The 18,287-nt window shown below is 43.4% G+C and overlaps 1 long non-coding RNA gene across 7 annotated transcripts in view; it reads right to left on the bottom strand.

The window, feature by feature from the left end:
- The window catches only part of LOC123568294 (uncharacterized), a 33,766-nt gene that overhangs the window by 10,456 nt on the left and 5,023 nt on the right, over nt 1-18,287 (bottom strand). For 2 of the 7 annotated variants that reach the window (XR_010580240.1, XR_012422486.1), the window contains exons 2-5: nt 17,770-17,891; nt 15,150-15,223; nt 13,778-13,895; nt 2,368-2,439 (exon numbers count right to left, since the gene is read on the bottom strand). This is a non-coding gene — a long non-coding RNA (uncharacterized lncRNA). The remainder of the gene's footprint in view (nt 1-2,367; nt 2,440-13,777; nt 13,896-15,149; nt 15,224-17,769; nt 17,892-18,287) is intronic. The other 5 variants (XR_010580239.1, XR_012422484.1, XR_012422485.1 and 2 more) reach the window with 4 other exon arrangements.

Genomic DNA, 18,287 nt, shown 5'->3' with positions numbered 1-18,287 from the left:
GATCCATTACTTTTCAAAAAGCAGTGCGTATATGCAAAACTTTACCCACCAATGATTTCAGCGACGCACCCTAAAAAAAGTTTAAAGGAAATGGGTCACTATGTTAATACTAAATAATCTATCAGGGCAGGTGGGATTTGGGATTATATGGGTATTCTTCTTTATTCTTTCTTGCATTTTCGCCCATACCCTGGGCGACAGAGCGAGACTCTGTCTCAAAAAAGAAAAAAAAAATTTCTTTTTTCTTTAATCACAGAATAGTCAGTAACTTTCAAAGTAATAAAATTTAGCATCATTCACCAGAGAAAAAGCAATATAAATCTATGAAAATTTGCCCCAAAGGATTAGGTACTTTGAGAAGAAATTTTAAACTGTCTAGATAAAGCACATTCCCCCTTTGACCTAACCATGTCCCTGTATCAGATGACAAACTCATGAAAGACCAGTAAAGAGGAAGCTGTACCCTTGCTCTGAGTTTGACCTTTCTCAAAGCAGAATGTGGTTTTACTAAAATAAGAAAATAATCTATCAAGGTCATGCAGTACTTGATTGTTATCTTACAAAATTTGGCAGAAGTTTTGCCCTAAACATATGAGCAATGCTGACAATTCCATTACAAAATTTATTTAAGCTGGTGCCACTGCTGCTGATGTATAATCTCATTTTAAGAAACTTCATTGTTTTTGGAAATCACAGTTTTAGAGATTCGTAATTTGATTTTTAAGTAGGATAATTTAAATAAAGATTGCCTGAAAGGAAAAATTCTAATATAATTGAGACTCATTGGAGGAAAATTTTACTGAGAATTTCCTTTAGGGGACATTTCCTATGTAGTACAAATGACTTTTCCCTTTTAGTCAATTTTTATAATAATTCTTTTTTATGGCCCCAAACCTTTTGTTTGTTGTTGTCATTATGTTTTGTATATTTGAAATGGGGTCTTACTGTGTCACCCAGGCTGGAATGCAGTGGCACCAATCATAGCTCACTGCAGCTTCAAACTCCTGGGCTAGGTGTCCCTCCTGCCTCAGCCTTCCAAGTAGCTAGGACTACAGGCACATGCCACCTCACCTGACTTATTTTTTAAAATAATTTTTGTAGATACCAGGTCTTGGTATTTTACCCAGGCTGGTCTTGAAATCCTAGCCTCAAGTGATTATCCTGCCTTGGCCTGGCAAAGCACTGGGATTACAGGCATGAGCCACTATATCTCAAAACCTCTTGAACTTCTTATTCTGGGAAGAAGAAAAGATGGAAGAAAAGGAAAGCAGGTCTTAAAATCCTGGGGGAAGCAGAGGAAGGACCATCCTTAATTACATTAAGGGCTCATCCTAGGCAAAATTACAAGGAAGTTTCCTCTTCTTCTTCTATCATACCTCCTAGTATCCTTTCCAACTTACCTATTTTGTATTTCTTCAAACTCTTGCTCCTAGCCAGATGTCAAACATGGACAGCTATCTAATAAACAAATCATCACCGAGATGGTTTCCCTTTCCAAAGAATATTCATATTTCTAAAGACCAAACAAACATAAGTCTGATAGTGGTATTTTAGAAAATATGAGAGAGCATTGGGTGCAGTGGCTCATGCCTGTAATCCCAGCACTTTGGGTGGCCAAGGCAGGTGGATAACTTGAGGTGAGAAGTTCAAGATCAGCCTGGGTAACATGGTGAAACCTTGTCTCTACCAAAAATACAAAAGTTAGCCAGGCGTGATGGTGCACACCTGTGGTCCCAGTTACTGGGGAGGCTGAGATGGGAGGATTGCTAGAGCCCAGGATGCAGAAGTTGTAGCGAGCCGAGATTGTACCACTGTACTCCATCCTGGGTGACACAGTGAAACCTTGTCTCAAAAAATAAAAAAAAAGAAAGAAAATATGAGAGGCTGGTGGAAAAACATAGGAGGCTTTTATCAGCATCCCTGACTCACAACACACAGGTTAGTCACATATGCCACCTGCTTAAGATTAGTGCCAGGTCCCCAAAATTCCCTAGAGAAAATATCTTGATTACTTCTGCCTTCAAATAAAGAAAGAGGGAAAAGATTTAAAGTGACAGCATATAGATTTTGTTCTTTGAAGCAAAAGAAAACCTCCAAATCATACATCATTAGGGTTTCATTTAACGTACTCAAAATATATTTAAACTATTAGATACAGGAGATTCACAAAGTCTTCATAGAAAAATTAAAAATGAAGATATATACCACATCCAATGTATATCTCAGTACCAGAAATAATTAATCCTCCCAATTATAGGAGGATTTTTTGTTACTTGGCAGGTCACTGAGTTTTTCCAGATTAGGGGCAATGAAAGCTCCCACCTACTATATATTTTTATTCTCCTGGCTGGGTGCAGTGGCTCATACCTGTAATCCCAGCACTTTGGGAGGTCAGGGCAGGTGGATCGCTTGAGGCCAGGAGTTCCAGCGAGACTCCATCTCAAAAAAAAAAAAAAAAAGAAAGAAAGATAATGAGTGAGTTTTCCTGAGATCTGGCTGGGTAGCACCTCCCCTTTCTTTATCCTGCTCTGCCATAAGGCCTGCTTGCTTCCCCTTCACCTTCTGCCATGATTGTAAATTTCCTGAGGCCACCCAGCCATGCTTCCTGTACAACCTGTGGAACTGTGAGTCAATTAAATCTCTTTCTTCATAAATTACCCAGTCTCAGGTAGTTCTTTATCACACTGTGAGAACAGATTAATACAGTTACCAAGAGACTAAGATGCAGAATTGTAGCAGGGAGAAGTCAAGATATATCTAGAAGACAGCATCCCACTAGATCTGACGGCTAGAGGGGACTCACAGACCACTTCTTCAAGGCCTGGTGTCTGGGGATACAGCTGCCACCTGGCGTACCCCAATCCAGCAGGGAAAACTGGAAGTCCCAAGATTAAGAGCAAGCAGCAAGAACTCCATCAGAAAAGGGAGGGAGGGAGGGAGGGAGGGACGGACGGCAGGCCGGCCGTGGTGGCTCACATCTGTAATCTCAGCACTTTGGGAGGCTGAGGTGGGCGGGTCACGAGGTCAGAAGATCGAGACCATCCTGGCTAACATGGTGAAACCCCGTTTCTACTAAAAATACAAAAATTAGCTGGGCGTGGTGGCACATGCCTGTAGTCCCAGCTACTCGGGAGGCGGAGTCAGGAGAATGGTGTGAGCCCGGGGGGTGGAGCTTGTAGTGAGCCAAGATCGCACCACTGCACTCCAGCCTGGGCGACAGAGTAACACGAAAGAAAGAAAAGGAGGGAGGGAGGGAGAGAGGGGGGCGGGCAGGCAGGCCGGGCGCGGTGGCTCAAGCCTGTAATCCCAGCACTTTGGAAGGCCGAGGCGGGCGGATCACGAGGTCAGGAGATCGAGACCATCGCGGCTAACACGGTGAAACCCTGTCTCTACTAAAAATACAAAAATTAGCTGGGCGTGGTGGCACATACCTGTAGTCCCAGCTACTAGGGAGGCTGAGGCAGGAGAATGGTGTGAGCCTGGGAGGTGGAGCTTATAGTGAGCCGAAGTCGCGCAACTCTCAATTCCATAAGGCAAGAAAACTTTATACTTTTCTGTATTTTTAATTTAAAATTTTTAAAAATGGAAGAGACTGAAGACAAGGGGGTGAATTCATAAAGGATTCCTGAAGAAGATGAGTTTTCAGTATGTATGTAATGTACCCCTAAATGTAAAAAATGGACCTTGGAGGAGTTTTCCTTTTGGATCCTGTGATGACACAGAAAGCACAATTAATAGTCTCTGTTTTTCAGAAGCTAGTTCGGGATATAAAAATTAGCTATGTGAAACACTCAGTGACCAATATATACTAAGAGTTTAAAGTTATCATTTATTACTAATAAAAGAGAAAGCAAAAAATTACTCAGAATGAATGATCCAGAATTTTTCATGACCCCATCTCAAATATATCATCTCCATTTCTTTCAACTTTCCCACCCACTGTCATCTACACCTATGCCATCATCACATCAATGATGCCTTTGGAATGGTCTTAAACTAAAAACGAAGGAAGGAAGAAAAGGAGGTAGGGAGGGAAGGAGAAAGAGAAAGAATGGGGGGACAAAGGAGGGAGGGAAGGAGACAAAGAGGGAGAAAGAAGGAGGGATGGAGAGAGACAAGGAGGAAAGAGAGCAGAGAGCTCAATGTATATTGATAACTCACTAATGGGCAGGATTATCATTCATTCTAGAAAAAAAGGAAAAAGCAGATAAACCCACAATATCACACTGGACAATAAGAAGTTTTCTTTTTTGAGGGACAAGAGCAAAAGTTGTCCTAAAAGGATACAAGTCTCCAACCCTGTGACTAAAATATACCAGAATATTTTTGGCTCTTTTGGGTTGGCTATTTTTATGAGTATATGATTTCAACACAAATCCTTCTTCTTCATGTTTCTCAATCCTGTGTGTATCCACTGAAGTTCTTTTTTTTTTTTTTTTTTTTTTTTTTTGAGACGGAGTCTCACTCTCGTCCAGGCTGGAGTGCAGTGGCACTATCTTGGCTCACCGCAAGCTACGCCTCCAGGGTTCCTGCCATTCTCCTGCCTCAGCCTCCCGAGTAGCTGGGACTACAGGCGCCCACCACCACGCCCAGCTCTTTTTTTTTTTTTTTTGTATTTTTAGTGGAGACGGGTTTCACCGTTAGCCAGGATGGTCTCGATCCCCTGACTTTGTGATCCTCCTGCCTCAGCCTCCCAAAGTGCTGGGAATACAGGCGTGAGCCACCACGCCCGGCCTCCACTGAAGTTCTTGATGTCATTTTTTGTGTTAGGTCTTTTTCTTTTTAAGAATAATTCATGGCCGGCGCTGTGCAACCCTCCAAGTGTGAAGTGACAGCCCTGTGTGTGATCTCCCCAAGTTTGCGTTTTCGACATTAAAGTTTACTTTTTATTAAAAAAAAAAAAAGAAAAGAATAATTCATGGCTAGGTGCAGTGGCTCACGCCTGTAATCTAAGCACTTTGGGAGGCTGAGGCAGGCGGATCACCTAAGGTCAGGAGTTCAAGACCAGCCTGGCCAACATGGTGAAACCCCGTGTCTACTAAAAATGCAAAAATTAGCCAGGTGTGGTGGTGCATGCCTGTAATTCCAGCTACTCGGGAGGTTGAGGCAGGAGAATCGCTTGAACCCGGGAGGCAAAGGTTGCAGTGAGCCGAGGTAGCACCATTGCACTCCAGCCTGGGCAAAAGAGCGAGACTCCGTCTCAGAAAAAAAAAAAAAAAAAAAAGAATAATTCATTTCATTATCTCGCTATCTTTGAGTACCATGGTATCAATTAACAACATAAGCCACAGGACACCTGTCAACAGGAGATGTTGCCACAGCTGCAGAACTCACCTATGCCATAAAGCTGCATTTACATTTTGTCTTTTAGAGTTTGAATAAAATCTGATTTCATTACTATGCTATTGAGCACATTTATAGTGTGAGCATTCATAAACACCCCTCCATGATAAGATGACTCAATTGCCCTTTTTTCCTGAACTGCTGAAGCCTGAGATGCTACCTGTGAACAGCCTAAAATGTGAGGTCAGAGTCAGGCTAAAAGTATATAAAACAGTATGTCTTTCCCAGAGAAAATTTTTAAAAAGAAATTCTGATGCAGATAAAATATTTAAATGAAGGGGGAAAGTAAAAACACGCAAGCCACTCTGAAACTAAATAATGGTAAATTATAACAGCTTTCAACAATACTTAGTTCTCATGAAAAGTATTTACCATGGCAACCATTGCATCCAACTGCTCTTAAACAAGGAATAAATTCAAGAGATCTATTGTACAGCATGGTGACTATAGTTAAAGACAATAATATTGTATTCTTGAGAAATGCTAAGAGAGTGGATGTTAAGTGTTCTCACTACAAAAATGATAACTATATGAGGTAATGTATTTGTTAATTAGCTAGCTTTAACCATTCCACAATGTAGATATACTTTAAAACATTACGTTGTATAAATTCTTATAATTTCATATCAATTTTTTTAAAATAAATAAATTTAGTTTGTTCAGCAGCAATAAAAAATAAGTAATTTAAAATTTTAAATTTTTAAAATTACAGGTGGCTCACGCCTGTAATCCCAGCACTTTGGGAGGCCGAGCCTGGCAGATGACCTGAGGTCAGGAATTCGAGACCAGCCTGGCCAACATGGTGAAACTCTATCTCTACTAAAATCACAAAAATTAGCCCGGTGTGGTGGTGGGCGCCTGTAATTCCAGCTACTCAGGAGGCTGAGGCAGGAGAATCGCTGGGACCCGAGAGGCAGAGGTTGCAGTGGGCTGAGATCACTCCATTGCACTCCAGCCTGGGAGACAGAGCAAGACTCCATCTCAAAAACAAATGGCTAGGCGCGGTGGCTTATGCCTGTAATCCCAGCATTTTGGGAGGCTGAGGTGGGCAGATCACCTGAGGTTAGGAGTTCAAGACCAGCCTGCTCAATATGGTGAAACCCTGTCTCTACTAAAAATACAAAAATTAGCCAGGTATGGTGGCGGGCACCTGTAGTCCTAGCTACTCGAGAGGCTGAGACAGGAGAATTGCTTGAACCTGGGAGGCAGAGGTTGCAGTGAGCTGAGATCATGCCACTGTACTCCAGCCTGGGCAATAGAGTGAGACTCTGTCTCAAAAAAAAGTAAAAAATAAAAAATAAAAAATAAATTTGAAGAAAATTGTTCTTAAGCAGGTCCCAAACTATAACAAAAAAGGGAAGCAAAAAAAGGTTATCTCCTAGAATTATACACTTTCCCTACACATGCTTATCCATTTTTACGAACTCAAAAGCTCACCTTAAAAACAATAGCACCTTTTGACCCAGCATGTCACTTCTGCTCCTAAGTACAAATATTAGAGAAGCACTCACAAGATAATATGTACATAAACATACATAGCAACATTGGAATTACAAAAATTTGAAAATGAACTACATTTCCATCAATAAAAAGAGAGTTAAATGAATTATACATATAATTCATGCTAAACTACACAGCACTTATGAAACTGAACAACTTGAACTACATATAACAACAATAGTTAATCTCACAAATAAAAAGTTGAGCAAAAAAGCAGGTTGAGGAAGATTACAGTATGTAGCACTAAGCCAGATATGGTGGCTCAGGCTTGTAATCCCAGCTACTCAGGAGGATGAGGCAGAAGGATAACTTGAGACCAGCCTGGGAAACATAGCAAGACTCCGTCACTTAAAAATATATGTATATATATATTTTTTCATATTCATATGAAATATAAATATAAGTATTTATATATAAATATATATTATCTATACATATTTACTAAATATGTAGCACTACTAGAAGTATACCAAATAAACATTTTGGCATAAAGTCAATAAATTGAAATCAATATTTAGTTGAGGAGAAAATGAATATTAACATCAAAGAATTATTTCTGGGGTACAAGAACAAACCTGAAATCATGGCCAGGTGCAGTGGCTCATGCCTGTAATCCCAACACTTTGGGAGGCCAAGGCAGGTGAATAACCTGAGTTCAAGAGTTCAAGACCAGCCTGGCCAACATGGCAAAACTCCGTCTCCACTAAAAATACAAAAAATTAGCCAGGTATGGTGGCAAGCACATGTAATCCCAGTTACTCGAGAGGCTGAGGCAGGAGAATAACTTGAACCTGGGAGGCAGAGGCTACAGTGAGCTGAGATCACGCTATAGTATTCCAACCTGGGCGACAGAATGAGACTCTGTCTCAAAAAAAAAAAAAAAAGAAGAAACCTGAAATTATATGTAAAACATTGATGGCTATTGTATTGTTAATTTTAGTAGTAATTGCATTATAGCACATGAACACTATTTCTTTAGCACTGTCAGATGCTGTGTTGCTCTCGTAGTCACCGATCTGCCCATGTGTAATAACAAAAAAACACTCCCTTGCACCTGAGTTCAGTTGAGGAGCAAGATATTTGGGGGTCATCTAATTTTTCTCTAATACTTTTTTCTTTTCTTTATATATTTTATATTTTTATTAGGTTTGACTCAAAAACTGATTCGTTATAGATGTTGTACATGAATTTGGAGTTTTTCTTGGTGAAATTTTGAGATGACAAAATTAATATTCTACTGTAAACGTATCCTCATAAAGGCCAAGCGCTATGGCTCACGCCTGTAATCCCAGCACTTTGGGAAGCCGAGGCAGGCAGATCACTTGAGGTCAGGAGTTCAAGACCAGCCTGACCAACATGGTGAAACCCCGTCTCTACTAAAAATACAAAAATTAGCAGGGCATGGTGGCAGCTGCCTGTAATGCCAGCAACTCGGGAGGCTGAGGATGAAGAAGTCCTTGAACTTGGGAGGCAGCAGTTGCAGTGAGCCAAGATGGGGTCACTGTGCTCCATGCTGGGCAACAGAGTGAAACTCGGTCTCAAAAAAAAAAAAATATTATCCTCATAAAGAAAAAAGAGGCCATGCTTGCAATCCTAGCACTTGGGGTGGCTCAAGCTTGCAATCCTAGCACTTGGGGATGAGACAGGCAGATCACTTGGGGTCAAGAGTTTGAGACCAGCCTAGCCAACATGGTGAAACCCCATCTTTACTAAAAATACAATTAGCCTGGCATGGTGGCGCAGGCCTATAGTCCCAGCTACTTGGGGGACTGAGGCAGGAGAATTGCTTGAGCCCAGGAGGCAGAGGTTGCAGTGAGCCAAGACTGTGCCATTACACTCCAGCCTGGGTAACAGAGCGAGACTCTGTCTCAAAAAAATAAATAAATAAATAAAATAAAAAAGAGAAAATAATTTCCAAATGACACTTTTTCTTGAACACTCATGATCTAAATGGAATTTAAAAGCTAAAAGTCAAATAGAGTTCTTAAAGATTATTTGTTTTGGATACTAGTATACAAGCAACTGTAAAATGATTGAAATTATAATATAATGTCTATTATTCTAACTTGTATTATTTTTATAAGGCGCTATCAAGTCAATAAAAGTCTACCATTCTTCCTAAAATTGTCAACGAATACACTGTCAATATTTTAACTATTTATTTCCCTATTTAACTATTAAAAAGTTCTTAATAATTTTGTATGTAAATTAACAGCTTTCAAAATAGTAATTATTACAGCATATTCCTCTTGCAATAATAAATATACATTTGTACTTCAACCTACTGAAAATCTCAACATACACAGGAATACAAAGATATTTTCAGTACCAGTTATATCTAGAATATGCTTAACTATGTTTGGAAATGACTTTCCAGCTATTAACAATAAATTGAAATAACATGTCTTGTGTAACTGCTACCATGGCCTAAATAACTATGATCTGCCTACACAATCACATGACTGGGCCTCGACTGCTGAACCAAGTGCCAGAAACTACACTGAAATAGGCATTCCACTGTTTGGCTTTCCAAAACCCAAAGCTGAGGCAGGAATTGTAGTCCTTCCCTCATCTTGAAGTTTAAAATATGCAGAAACAACCTGATTTTGTTTAGGGAGCATCATATGAGTATTTATCACAATTATAAAGATATGCCTGAGAATAGACATGAATTTGATTCTTTTTGGGGAGAAGGTGGGGAATGCAATGGGGAAAGATACACAAAAGGGCCAATTGTGTTTGTAGTGTTTTTTGTTTGTTTGTTTTAAGATGGAGTCTCACTCCCGTCACCCAGGCTGGAGTGCAGTGGCGTGATCTTGGGTCACTGCAACCTCTGCCTCCCAGGTTCAAGTGATTCTCTTGCCTCAGCCTCCTGAGTAGCTGGGATTACAGGGGTGTGCCACTACGCCTCACTAATTTTTGTATTTTTTGTAGAGATGGGGTTTCATCATGTTGGCCAGGCTGATCTTGAACTCCTGACCTCACGTGATCCCCCTGCCTCAGCCTCCCAAAGTACTGGGATTACAGGCAAGAGCCGCTGCACCTGGCCTGTAGTGTTTTATTTCTTAAGCAAAATTTGGAACTTGAGTGTTTATTATTCTCTATCTCTTTTTTGCATGCCAAAATATTTTAATAGCAAAAGGGTAAGAAAAATAGCAGCTAAGCAAACCCTGTGATTATTAAGAAGCCCATACATTCTAGAAACCAGAAATATTACTTTCTCATTTATGAACTTTGTAATTTGGAAAAAATATTTGAAAATAGGGACTTTTCTTCAGAGAAGACATTATTGGTTTTTTTTTTTTTTTTTTTTTTTTTTTGGAGACGGAGTCTTGCGCTGTCGCCTAGGCTGCAGTGCAGTGGGACGATCTCGGCTCACTGCAAGCTCTGCCTCCCGGTTTCAAGCCATTTTCCATTCTCCTGCCTCAGCCTTCTGAGTAGCTGGAACCACAGGCGCCCACCACCACGCCCGGGTAATTTTTTGTATTTTTAGTAGAGACACAGTTTCACCGTGTTAGCCAGGATGGTCTCGATCTCCTGACCTTGTGATCTGCCTGCCTCGGCTTCCCAAAGTGCTGGGATTATGGGCATGAGCCACCGTGCCCAGCCGACATTATTGGTTATTAAAGTGATGCCGACTACGTTCACTCTGCCAGAACCTAGTAGAGAAATCACTGTGACAATGGGTTTTGCAAGAGAAGATTTATTCCCAGGGCAGCCCAGCAAGGTGGTGGAATAGCAGCTCTCAAATCTGCCTCTCCAAAGATAAGGCTTAGGAATATTTATGGGTTAGAGAAGTGGGGTGGTCTAAGGAATGGGGAAAGATGACTGGCAGTGGGGAAAAAGAAGTAATCAGTGATCTGTGCAAGCATAGTCCGGGTTCATGGCTCTTCACAGGATGCATGTTCAGAAAATGGTGTTAGCATGATTTGAAGGTGGAGCTTTTGGCCCTCTGACATCAAAAGGCCACGTCTCATGCATCTGAACAGGTCCAGTTGAAGGGGAGGTGGTCTCAACCGGTTTGAACAGAACAGGAGCTGCTCTCAAGTTCCTGACAAACAACTTAAGCAACTGTTACCACGGTGACATATACATCAGAAACGTTATCAGTAAGGTAACCAGTGAAGGTTAAGTAATAGCATTTAGCAGCATGGCTTTTAGATATATGGGTAAAAAAATTAGCAAAAAGCAACCTACCAAAAGAAAGCCAGGCCAGATTAAATTTGGCAGACCGAGCCAGATTATCAGATTAGCCCTTCAGTTTCGAAAGCATCCACTTAATGAGTGATTTATGTAAATCTCAAAAAATAAAATAAAAATAAGAAAAAGCTAACTTTCTAGTCAATCATTTTATTTATTTATTTATTTTTGAGACGGGGTCTCGCTCTGTCGCCCAGGCTGGAGTGCAGTGGCGTGATCTCGGCTCACTGCAAGCTCCGCCTCCCGGGTTCACGCCATTCTCCTGCCTCAGCCTCCCGAGTAGCTGTGACTACAGGTGCCCGCCACCATGCCCGGATAATTTTTTGTTTTTAGTAGGCATGGGGTATCACCGTGTTAGCCAGGATGGTCTCGATCTCTTGACCTCATGATCCGCCCACCTTGGCCTCCCAAAGTGCTGGGATTACAGGCGTGAGCCACTGTGCCCCACCTTTATTTCATTATTTTATTTTATTTCTTGAGACAGGGTCTTGCTCTGTTGACCAGGCTGGAGTGGGATGGCGCCATATCCACTCACTGCAACCTCCACCTCCCGGGTTCGAGTGACTCTCCCAGATCAGCCTCCTGAATAGCTGGGACTACAGGTGTGCGCCACCATGCCTGGCTAATTTTCGTATTTTTAGTAGAGATGGGGTTTTGCCGTGTTGGCCTGATTGGTCTCGAACTTCTGGTCTCAAGTGATCCACCAGCCTAGGCCTCCCAAAGTGCTAGAATTACAGGCGTGAGCCACCTCCTCCAGCCTACTGGGTCATTTTAAATAGCAAACTGATACAAAATGTCTTTCTGCTACAGCAATCATAATTAAAGGCAAAAGAAAACAAATAGGTCAAAAAAAAGAAACTTGGTAGTCTGATCCTGATTGAAACCAAATGAACAAGATTCAAATCTGCAGTCGTGAGGGGCAAATAAGATGTCTACCTTAAGTGGTGGTAACCCAGTATCAAAAGCCAACTCACTGGGATGTCCCCTCAATTCTGTTTGGGCACAGCTTTCTTTTCTACTATTATCTGGTACAAATCTGGTTTTCTCTACATCTCCTCAACCTCTGACCAGAAAGCCTTCGCCTTGGAACCTCTTGGTGATAGTTGTTTGCCCGTGCTAAACAACCTCATTTCCTGTTTTCTCTTTTATCTCAACACAACAGGTACAGAGTGGAGGATGTAACAAGTTAGAGGGAATGTTGCAACAATAATGAAAGCAATTAGTCTTGAGTCTTAGGTTTCCTTGCTGGTTTTCATTTCAGTAGATTTATCTCTTGTGAATAACACTTAAAGTGGACAGGGCCTGTACAGATACCAGGGGAGAAGAAAAGGCACGTGACTCCAGTGTCACTGTCAATGAACAGCTTGTCTGCCCCCTTCAGGCATTAGGTAAATTTTGTTTTTGTTTTTAATTAAAGCCTTACCTATCATCAGACCCTCAATTTCTTTCTTTTCTTTTTTTGAGATGGGAGTTTTGCTCTTATTGCCAAGGCTGGAGTGCAGGGGCATGATCTTGGCTCACTGTAACCTCCACCTCCCAGGTTCAAGCGATTCTCCTGCCTCAGCCTCCGGAATAGCTGGGATTACCCTGCCACCACACCTGGCTAATTTTTGTGTTTTTAGTAGAGACCGAGTTTCACCGTATTGGTCAGGCTAGTCTCGAACTCTTGGCCTCAGGTGATCCGCCCTCCTTGGCCTCCTAAAGTGCTGGGATTACAGGCGTGAGCTACTGTGCCCGGCCCCAGACCTTGAGTTTCTTTTTGAGTTTTGTAATTTTATATCTACTTTATGTCTTTATAAATCTCACTTACCTTAAAGAAAGGCTGAACTATAAGACAGCCACGATTTAGAAAACAGCATGATTATTTAGGACAGTGCAATGAGGAAAGAAATAAAGTGCTTAGAAATTTTGCTTTCACTAAGTGCAGTATGAAATCAGTTCCTTCACAACAAACTCTCCTACAGCAGATGAATTGCCTTTCATGATATATTTAAATTTAAGTATCTACCCTGCAGCTCATTTTTATAGTGTTTTCTACTGACTTTCTAGCAGAAAATCTGGCTCTTTTAAACATTTTTGCTCAAATAGAAATTAAATGAGTGGTTGCCTGGTGGTGGGGTTTGGGGTACAGGTAGGATTGACTCCTCTGGGGTGGGAGTTCCTTTCGTAAATGATGGAAATGTTCTAAACTTGGATTTTGGTGGTAGTTGCACAGTTCTGTGAATATGCTAAAACCATCGAATTGTACACTTTAAATGGGTGAATTTTATGGTATGTAAATTATATCTTGATAAAGATGGTTTTTAAAAATCTATTCTGGAGGAAGAATCTAAAAGAGGAAGACTGCCGTAAGAGAGAAGTTAGAGGTCTCTTAGATTTAGGTGATTTCTTTGCTAAAGTGGAGAGCCCAAGAAACCAATGACAGACTTTGTTGGTCAGCCTGGTCTCGAACTACCGACTTCAGGTGATCTGCCCGCCTCGGCCTCGCAGAGTGCTGGGATTACAGGCATGAGCCACCATGCTCAGCACTGACTTTTTTGTTAACGTACTGTTATTGCTGTTGAAACCAATATCCTGTTATTTGTGAGCAAAAGCACTCGAATAAAGGCCAGGAGTGGTGGCTTACGCCTGTAATCCCAACATTTTGACAGGCAGATCGCTTGAGCTCAGGAGTTTGAGACCAGCCTGGGCAACATGGTGAAACTCCATTACTACAAAAAATACAAAAAATTACCTGGGCATGGTTGCATATGCCTGTAGTCTCAACTACCCACGAGGCTGAGGTAGGAGAATGGCTTGAGTCCAGGAGGCAGGGGTTTCAGTGAGCCAAGATCTTGCCACTGCACTCCAGCCTGGGTGACAGAGGTGAGAGGTGACAGTGTGCTAGCAGCCCTCACTCTCAGCGCCTCCTCGGCCTCGGCGTCCACTATAGTGTCACTTCAGGAGCCCTGCAGCCCGCCAGGCACCGTGGGAGCCCCTCTCTGGGCTGGCTAAGGCCCGAGCCTCCTCCCACTGCTTGCGGTGCCCACTGCTTGCGGTGAGGTGTAGAGGGAGAGGCGCGGGCGGGAACCCGGGCTGTGCTTGCGGGCCAGTGTGAGTTCCGGCGGGCGCGGACTCGGGCTCGCCGGGCCCCGCACACTGAGCCGCGGGCCGGCACCGCTGGTCCAGGGCAGTGAGGGGCTTAGCACCCCGGCCAGCAGCTTTGGAGGTTGCGATCCAGCAGTGCCGGCCCCACCGGCGCCACACTCAGATTCTCACTGGGCCTTAGCTGCCTCCCCGCGGGGTAGGGCTCATGACCTGCGGCCCGCCATGTCTGAGCTCCTCCCTCTGTGGTGGGCTTCCGCAAGGCCTGAGCCTCCCCAACGGGCGCCGCCCTCTGCTCCGCGGCGCCGGGTCCCATCCACAGCCCAAGGGCTGAGGAGTGCAGGCGCGGCTCGGGACTGGCGGGCAGCTCTGCCTGCAGCCCCGGTGCAGGATCCACTCGGTGAAGCCAGCTGGGCTCCTGAACCAGATGGGGACTTGGAGAACTTTTATATCTAACTGGAGGATTGTATGTGCACCAATCAGCACCCTGTGTCTAGCTCAAGGTTTGTAAATACACCAATCAGCACTCTGTGTCTAGCTCAGGGTTTGTAAATACACCAATCAGCTCTCTGTAAAATAGACCAATCAGCTCTCTGCAAAATGGACCAATCAGCAGGATGTGGGTGGGGCCAGATAAGGGAATAAAAGCAGGCTGCCGGAGCTAGCCAGTGGCAGTTTTCTCAGGTCCCTTTCCACATTGTGGAAGGTTTGTTCTTTTCCTGTTTGCAATAAATCTTGCTGCCGCTCCTTCTTTGGGTTCGTGCTGCCTTTATGAGCTGCAACATTCCTGGCAAAGGTCTGCAACTTCACTTCTGAAGCCAGTGAGACCACAAACCCACAGGGAAGAATGAACAACTCCAGACGCACTGCCTTTAAGAGCTATAAGACTCACCAGGAAGGTCTGCAGCTTTTTTTCTGATATCAAGACCACGAACCCACCAGAAGGAAGAAACTCCAGACACATCTGAATGTCTGAAGGAACAAACTCCAGACACACCATCTTTAAGAACTGTAACACTCACTGCGAGGGTCCACGGCTTCATTCTTGAAGTCAGTGAGGCCAAGAACCCACCAATTCCGGACACAGAGGGAGACCCTGTATCAAAAGAAAAGGAGAAAAAGAAAAAACAGTCTAATAAGCCAACTCTGAGATGTTCATAATTTATAATTATGTAAACATGTCAGTGTCTAAAGTGAGTTTGTTTTAATGACCAGAGGTGGCTTCTTGTGAACAGAGAAGAGCATTTGTTGTTAATTGGGTTTTTAATTACTATATAATTTATTGAAGAAACATTTTTCTTAAATTTTTAAGTTTAAAATAGTTCAGCTTATAAATGTGATAAGTGACATACTAGAGATCTGTGCAAAGAGAAAAAGAAAAAAAATTTTCACAGAGAAGCGTTTGAGCTAGGGCTTAAATAACGAAAAGAAAAGAAAATTTAAGGCAGAAAAAATAGCACATGGGGTCCTAAAAGGGTGTATTATGTTAGATGTCCATGTGAGGCAGGAAAAGTAGAGATAAGGCTGGAAAGTAAACGAAAGCCAAATTGCTTAAAGTCTTACTTATACCAGACTAAGCAGCTGAAAGTTTATCCTATTGAAAATTGAGGTTGGGCATGGTGGCTCATGCCTGTAATCCCAGCACTTTGGGAGGCTGAGGTGGGTGGATAACTTGAGGTCAGAAGTTCGAGACCAGCCTGGCCAACATGGTGAAACCCCATCTCTACTAAAACTACAAAAATTAGCAGGGCGTGGTGGTGGGTGCCTGTAATCCCAGCTGCTCGGGAGGCTGAGGCAGGAGAATCACTTGAGCATGGGAGGCAGAGGTTGCAGTGAGCCAAGATCGTGCCACTGCACACCAGCCTAGGCAACAGAGCAAGACTCTGTCTCAAAAACAAAAAAAAAAAAAAAAGGAAAAGAAAATTGGAAGCTCTTAAGAATTTTTTATGATCTTCTGGGTATTTTAGAAAGATGCTCTGCAGCTGTGAGGAAGAGACTAGAGGAGGCCATAGGTAGAGAGGCCATTTGGAGACAATTATGGTGTAACTAATGAGAGAGGACACGAGTCTGAACCAAGAGAAGCCCCACTGCATAGGCTGCAGCAGGCCACTGCTACTACAACACCAGGGCTTCGGTCTAGGTCCTAGTGTTGGCCACACAGAAACCCAGTCACTGGAGCAGTGAGTATTACCAGGGAAGAAGGCTTTAATTGGGGGCTACAGCCAAGGAATTGAGAGATCAGTCTGAAATCTATCTCCCTGATCAACTAAAATTAGGGGTTTATATAGCAAGGAAGAAATGAAACTACATGCAGGAAAACAGGAATTAGGGAGGGGTGAGGAAGAGGAGTTGGTCAACAGGAAGCAGGTGGTGGGTTAGGTGATGGGTGAGGTGTCTGGTATCTCACTGTCCTGATGCAGCGATCTGGTAAGTTTCAGCTTTCTGATACTATGGGAGGCATGATGGTTGGTTTCCTAGAATGGAACTCAGAGAAGACAAATGGAACTTACTCAAGTTTTAAGACTAAGAGGGTTAATTCATATGTTTATTCAGAAGAAACTATAAACGTTAGTTGTATGCGACAATTGGGCAGATTTCACCACCAGGGCAGGGGACAAGTGGGGGACAAAGCAGACGCTCAGGGTTCACAGTCAGAGCCGAGGGCAAGTCACGTCTGTCATGGAAAGGGGGCCAGTGTTCCCAAGATGCATTGCCAAGGCTGTGCAGGACCACGGGACCAGTGCAGGACCTGCAGGACCTTCAGTTCAGGACCACATGCTAACTGCTACAGGCTGCAGCTTCAGAAGCCAGCAGAGCACACAGAAAATAGGTGGATGAAGGAGAGAGAAGGCAGGGGACCCAGCAGGGGCCTGTGGCTCTTCCTGCTGTGGTGAAGACTCATAAGCCATACTACTCTCTCTTCTCCATACATCTGTTCACCACGTTAGGAGAAGAAGCAGGAAGACAGGGAGATTATTGAGATAATTCAACCAAGAGAAACTGAACATAGCTAAATGAATTGTGTCAATGATCAGCATTACCATGCTTTAAACCAGATAGCACATCTCGATCATCCTCACCACCAACGACAACAACTAACCAAGTGAGTGGTGGCTTAAGAGAAGACCAGAGCAGCTATAGACAAAATGATAGGAAAACCTATTTCGGCCGGGCGCGGTGGCTCAAGCCTGTAATCCCAGCACTTTGGGAGGCCGAGACGGGCGGATCACAAGGTCAGGAGATCGAGACCATCCTGGCTAACACGGCGAAACCCCGTCTCTACTAAAAAAAAAACACAAAAAATTAGCCGGGCGAGGTGGCGGCGCCTGTGGTCCCAGCTACTCGGGAGGCTGAGGCAGGAGAATGGCGGGAACCCGGGAGGCGGAGCTTGCAGTGAGCTGAGATCTGGCCACTGCACTCCAGCCTGGGCGACAGAGCGAGACTCCGTCTCAAAAAAAAAAAAAAAAAAGAAAACCTATTTCATCTGCACAACAAAGTTGGAGCACAAGTTAAATTATGCAACTCTCTTGGGGAAGCCAAGCCGGGAAGATCATTTGAGGAATTTGAGACCAGCTTGGACAACATTGTGAAACCACATCTCTACTAAAAATACAAAAATTAGCTGGGCATGGTGGTACGCACCTGTAATCCCAGCTGCACGGGAGGCTGAAGCAGGAGAATCACTTGAACTCGGGGGGCGGAGTTTGTGGTGAGCTGAGATTATACCACTGCGCTCCAGCCTGGGAGACAGAGCGAGACTCCATCTCGAGAAAAAAGAAAAAAAAAAATTATGCAACTTTGATACAGAAGCACAGAAAAAGAAGTGTTGAAGATACAAACATTGGCTGATAATATCCAGCACTGTCCAGGGAAGACACCGAATCTTGGGAGCATCAGTAGTTCGTCATCAGAGAGGAACTCTCCCTTGTGAAGCATGGACTTTCCTTGGGCATGTACATTTCCTAGCCAGCTCTTTGCAGCAACTCAGGCTCATAAAATTGCCCTTGTTTTTTTTTTTTTTGAGATGGAATCTCGGTCTGTCACACAGTGGCATGATCTCTGCTCACTGCAACCTCTGCCTCCCGGGTTCAAGGGATTCTCCTGCCTCAGCCACCCAAGTAGCTGGGATTACAGGCGCCCACCACCATGCCCAGGTAATT

Source organism: Macaca fascicularis, chromosome 13, assembly GCF_037993035.2.
Source record: "Macaca fascicularis isolate 582-1 chromosome 13, T2T-MFA8v1.1".
NCBI lineage: Eukaryota > Metazoa > Chordata > Mammalia > Primates > Cercopithecidae > Macaca > Macaca fascicularis.
This window is presented reverse-complemented; position numbering and strand designations above follow the sequence as displayed.